Raw genomic sequence first — 6,131 nt, 5'->3', positions numbered from 1 at the left:
CTGCCAGGTATGTGTGCGTTGACTTAGGTGATAGGGAAACTGTGTGTGTGTGTGTGTGTGTTGTTGGATTTATTTGGGGGTTGTTGTTTATGTTTGGGTTGGGTTGGTTTTGGGGGCCATACTCAGGGGACTGTGCTCAGGAGACCCAATGGGATGCCAGGGATCGAACCCGGGTTGAACGCATGCAAGGCAAACTCCCTACTCGCTGTACTATAGCTCTGTCCACCCTCCCCCACCATTATTTATCTATTTTTTGCTTTTTGGGTCACACCCAGAGATGCTCAGGGGTTACTCCTGGCTCATGCACTCAGGAATTGCTCCTGGAGGTGCTCGGAGGACCATATGGGATGCTGGGAATCGAACCTGTGTCGGCCATGTTGGCTGCATGCAAGGCAGACGCCCTACCCGCTGTGCTATCGCTCCAGCCCCCCCGCCATTTTTTTTAAGTACAAAATTTTTATTTAGAAGAATGGAGAAGGAGCAAGTCCCACAAAGTAAGGAAGGGATATTATAAAATCTTGCTGGCTGTGAGCAGTTCTAGAATGAAATGCCTGGTGTTAAGTCTTTTTGGATTTTTTGTTTGTTTGGGGGCCACCAGGGCTACATGGGGCCATGCTAGGGAGACCACGAAGTGCCAGTGGCCAGACTCAGGGCCTCGTATATGCAGGGCAAATGTCATGTTGCTGAGCCCCATCCTCCAGCATCTTAACATTTGGGGGCCATAACCTGTGTGCTTAAAGCTATTCCTAGCCATCTTTGGAGGGCCAAGTAGTGCTTAGCAGCAAACTGGCCTCTCAGTGAACCCGTTGAGCTATGTCCTGCCTCGCTGATGTGTAATTTTTTTTTTCTTTTTGGATCAGACCCGGCAAGGCACAGGGGTTAATCCTGGCTCTGCACTCAGGAGTTACTCCTGGTGGTGCTTGGGAGACCCTATGGGATGCTGGGAATCGAACCCAGGTCGGCTTTGTGCAAGGCAAATGCTCTACCTGCTATGCTATCGCTCCAGTCCCGCCGCCCCATGTGTAATTTTAAAGATCTCATGTATTGGGGCTGGAGCGATAGCACAGCGGGTAGGGCGTTTGCCTTGCACGCGACCAACATGGCCGACCCGAGTTCGATTCCTCCGCCCCTCTCGGAGAGCCCAGCAAGCTACTGAGAGTATTGGATATGCCAGACACAGTAACAACAAAGTCTCCAATGGAGATGTTACTGGGCCCGCTCGAGCAAATCGAAGATCAACGGGAGGGCCATGTATTGGGTTGACTAACAATTCATGCATCTAGCCTGTCTAGCAAGCCGAAAGGCAGCCGCTAGAGACATGTGCCAAACAGAAGGCACATGTCTTTTTGATAGCCCGAGAAGAGTGTGGGACAGAGAGAGATTGATAGCACAGTAGGGAGGGTACTTTCCTGGCTCGTGGCTGACCTAGGTTTGTTTCCCAGCACCCCAGATGGTTCCCAAACACTGCCAGGAACAATCCCTGAGCACAGAGCCAAGAGTAAGCCCTGAGTGCCACTGGGTGTGGTCAAAAAATAAAAAGAGACAAAGTTATGGGGCCGGAGAGATAGCACAGTGGGGAGGGCGCTGGCCTTGCATGCAGCCCACCTGGGTTTGATCCTGGGCATCACATCTGAGCACTGTCAGGAGTGATTCCTGAGTACGTCTGCAAAGCAAGCATGTGCATTTTGCTGATATCATTTATTGAATTGGGGGAGTTGATGGGAACATGGGGTGTAATGAAATATAACTTGGGGAGCCAGAGCACTAGCATAGCGGGTAGGGCACCTGCCTTGCACAGAGCCAACTTGGGTTCGATCCCTGGCTCTCCATAGGGTCCCCCTAGCCCTCCCAAGAGTGATCTCTGAGCTCAGAGCCTAGAGTTAAGTCCTGAGTACCACTGGGCATGGCCTCAAAACCAAACTAATAATAATTATTATCATTATTACTATTATTATTATTATTGTGAGGTTTGCTCGGAGCCTAAGGGCAGCTACTGATGAGCTAGTAGCTCATTCCCAGAATCAAAGCTCTCCCTGCCCCACAGCTCAGAAGTCAGGATTTATGGCCTGTCTGGCGACAGGAAGCCACCAGGCTGCATTCCACGTGCCCTCACATCCATCCCTGCAGGTAACAGAAGGCCAGACCCAGCACACCGGCCCACCAGTCTCTGTTCCCTTTTCCCACCCAAGACAACTTAAAATCCCGCTCAGCGTCTCCCAGGGTGAGGCTGTACCCCAGCCTCGTCAGAGGTCAGAGGTTGTAGGGTCCATCCCATAGCACGGACAAGCTTCTCCTATTCCTTCCCTTTAACTTGTCTCTGTCCCTCGGTCTGGCCAGATGAGGTCTCTCACCTGTCAAGAAGAATAATAGCCAACCTAGATCTGCTCCCAACTCGGGTTGGTGACTCAGCAGATCTTTGCCTGAGTGACCTGACCAGCCAAACTGAGACAGGAGACAGGAGACTTGGCAGGCATCTGATGGGGCCTCAGATGCAGGAGAGATGGGGGAAGTGAACCACCTCCAGGAAGACAGCATGCCTGCCCTTAGGAATTGATCTCTGCTGGATTGGGAGCTCCAGAATAGCATCTTCTATCACCCCTCTGGTCCCTGGCGCCCGATGCTGGCAGTTTGGCTCCAAATAGATACTTCTCAATAAATACCTATTGATTGAATAAATATTGCCTCAACTCATTAATTTACCAAGCGAAGCATCTCTTATTCACTGCTGGCAGGCATGCAAAACTTAATAACCACTTTGGAAGCCGTTTGGGCAATTCCTTACGGAGACAAACACTGCCTTAGTGAGCTGTCTCCTGTCTACCCAACTGAAAGGTATGGGCTGAAAATTCCTGTCCGTACAAAAGCCTGACCATGAATGTCTCTAGCAAATTGATTCACAATTGTCCAACGCTGGAAGTGATCGAATGTCCTTTAAAAGGTGAATGGTGGGCCGGAGTGATAGTACAGCGGGTAGGGCATTTGCCTTGCATGCCTCGAGCAGGCCCCAGTAACGTCTCCTTCATCCTGGCCCTGAGGTTATATTCAAGGCTCTTTAGGAGAATGAGACCCATTATTGTTACTGGTATTTGGCATATTGGGTATGCCACGGGGAGTTTGCCAGACTCTGCCGTGTGGGCAGGCTACATTTGGTAGCCTGCCAGTTTGTCAAAGTAGGAATGAGATGTCATAATAAGATGGTTCTGGGAGCTGGTTTTTATAGTCTCAGAGTCTTGGCCGCTGATGGGATTACACGGCGCCAGGGGGCCAGTTGGTGGGTGTGACCCCCGCCTACTGGAATTTGGAGGATCTGGGTGGAGGATGCTCGACTCCAATCCGAGTAGGCTTGGAGATCTCGGCCCCGGAACCCACGTGGCTTTGTCCCTCTGCCGGTACCTTCAGGTGTGCGGAGATTGGTCTCAGCATGGTGGTGGCTGGTCCTGGAGGTCTTCGGCTGCCGGGGCCCTGGTCAGGGCGGGGAGGAAAGCTCAACCCGCTCCCCTCCAAGTGCCCCGGCGAGGAATAGCGAGGCGCGGGGACAGGAGACTGCACTCTTTTCCTCCAGGAGCTGGTTTTTATAGTCTCAGAGTCTTGGCCGCTGATGGGATTACACGGCGCCAGGGGGCCAGTTGGTGGGTGTGACCCCTGCCTACTGGAATTTGGACCCAAAAAGCAAAAAATAATAAAAGTGAATGGTGAGACCCCAGGGGTAGCGCTGCGACTCAGAGCACCTGTGTTGTCAATGAGAGGCCACGAGTTCAACCCCCATTCCTGCTGTGTGCCCCCAGATCTCCCCAGCGCCGTAGGAGATTTCCAGGCCTCTGGAGGCATCACAACTAAAGTGTGAGGCCCCTAAAAGCTATGCAAGCACCTGCGCCAGGAAATGTGACCCCTGGGGCCAGCACCGCCACCCCCAATGGACACTCAAAGCAGATAATGTGTGAGCATCATAGCTAGAGAGACCCCCCAACAGACACATGTGCAAGGAGTGATGAATAGGGGGACTAATGCTCCAGTACCACCGCCAGACATCTTTGACAGCAATGAAGGGGACCGGGGGGTGGCTTGAGAGCTTGAGCACAGGCTTTGCATGTGGGAGCCTTGGTTCAGTCCCCAACACCACACAGTCTCCCTCCATTACCAGGCGTGGCCCCTGAGCACTGCACTGCAAGCAATGGCGGGTGGGCCCTCCAAAAAAGGTGGAGGGAGAGGTCCCAAGGTAGCTCAGGGGAAGAACGCCTGCCGCAGAAATAAGAGGTTTTAGGGCCGGAGAAGGAACCAGGGTGGAGGCCCTTGTCTTGTATGCTGCAGACCCCAGTTCGATCCCTGGCACCTAATAGGGACCCCCCAGCAAGCATGGACAGGAGTAAGTCCTGAGTACAGTTGGCTGAGCACAGTGGGGTGTGCCCCCTTCCAAAAATAAAAAAGTAAGTGAGGAATTCTTCTCCAGAGACCCCATAATCTGGGTGCTTCTCTTTCCTCTCCCTTCGCTTCCCTTCCCTTAAAGCCTTTTCTGAATACAGGGCTGGGGGAGGGAGAATAAATGAATAATTCTATAAAAGAATAGGAGTAGGGGCTGGAGCAATAGCACAGCGGGTGGGGCGTTTGCCTTGCATATGGCTGACCCAGGTTGGGTTCCCAGCATCCCATATGGTCCCTTGAGCACCGCCAGGAGTAATTCCTGAGTGCATGAGCCAGGAGTAACCCCTGTGTGTCGCCGGGTGTGACCCCCCCCCCAAAAAAAAAGCAAAAAAAAAAAAAGAATAGGATTAGGGGCCAGAGAGATAGTACAACAGCAGGAGCACATGCCTTGCATGTGGCCCACCCAGATTCTATCCCCAGTACCACATACAGTCCCCTGAGTCCTGCCAGGAGAGATCTCTGAGCTACAGAACCAGGAAAATGCTCTGAGCAGTAGCAGTATGGCTTAAAAAACAAAACACAAAGAATAGGATTATGTAAACTTCAAGCTTCTTTGTTTGGTTTGGTCTGTGGCTACTCCCAGCTGCTTGGATCAAGCCCAGCTCTTGGGTATGCAAAGCCTTTTTACAGGCCCTTTGAGAAACCTCTCAGCCATGATTCCAGCATTTTGGAGTGCCCATACCCAGAAGTTCTCAGGAGAGCTACTACTACTGGCTCTGTGCTAACGGGTCTCTCCTGGTAGTGCTCTGGGGATAATATACAGTGCCTGAATTTGAACAGTGTTAGGACACAGCCTCATGTAAGGCAAGAACCTTAACCTCTGTGCTGTCTCTCCAGCCACAACCTCTCAAGCTTTGTAAAACATTATTATTATTATTATTATTATTCGTTTTGTTCTTTAAAGCCACACCTGGTGGTGTTCAGGGCATACTCACGACCATAGGGGATTCTGAGGATCAAACCTGGGTCAACTGTGTATAAAGCAAACACCCTGCCTGCTGTCCCATCTCCCCAGCCCCTAAAACACCCTAAAACACTATGTTCATAAAAATAAGGGTATTTGGGGCAAGAGTGATAGATAGTACAGAGCATACATAGGTAGGGTGTTTGCCTTGCGTAGAGGTGACCCTGGTTCAACCCCTGGCATCCCATGTGGCCCCCGACAACCATGGGGGTGTATGAAATCATGCTCTGAGATTTAGCGTTTTTTTTTTTTGGCGGGAGCGGGGGTTGGTTTTTTGGGTCAATGCACAGGGGTTACTCCTGGCTCTGCACTCAGGAATTACTCCTGGTGGTAGCTCAGGGGACCATATGGGATGCTGGGAATCGAACCCCGGCCGGCCACGTGCAAGGCAAACGCCCTATCCGCTGTGCTATCAGTTCAGCCCCAATTTAGCGTCTTAAGACCTGTTTGCGTGTGCTTTCGTGTTTGCTGTGCTCAGAGTCACTCGTGGCTTTGAGCCTCGGGGTCACTGCTGACTGTAGGGCTCGAACCCAGGCCCAGCCAGCTGGGCCGCCTGCAAGGCAAGCACCTTGGCCTCTAGACTGCCTGGGGTAAGCCGCCCTCGCAGCCACAGCCAGTCGGGAGCTTCTCGCTGCAACCCTCCCGCCTCGGTGTCTAGGCCACGCCCCCAGACTCTTAGGGGCTCGCCTATTGGGCGGTCCTGAAGGGGGGCGTGACCGGAAGCGCTGTCTGATTGGTGGGCGGGGCC

Source organism: Sorex fumeus, unplaced genomic scaffold (genome assembly GCF_029834395.1).
Source record: "Sorex fumeus unplaced genomic scaffold, SorFum_2.1 ptg000233l, whole genome shotgun sequence".
Classification (NCBI taxonomy): Eukaryota; Metazoa; Chordata; class Mammalia; order Eulipotyphla; family Soricidae; genus Sorex; species Sorex fumeus.
The sequence above is the reverse complement of the archived record's forward strand: the minus strand, read 5'-3'. Positions refer to the sequence as shown.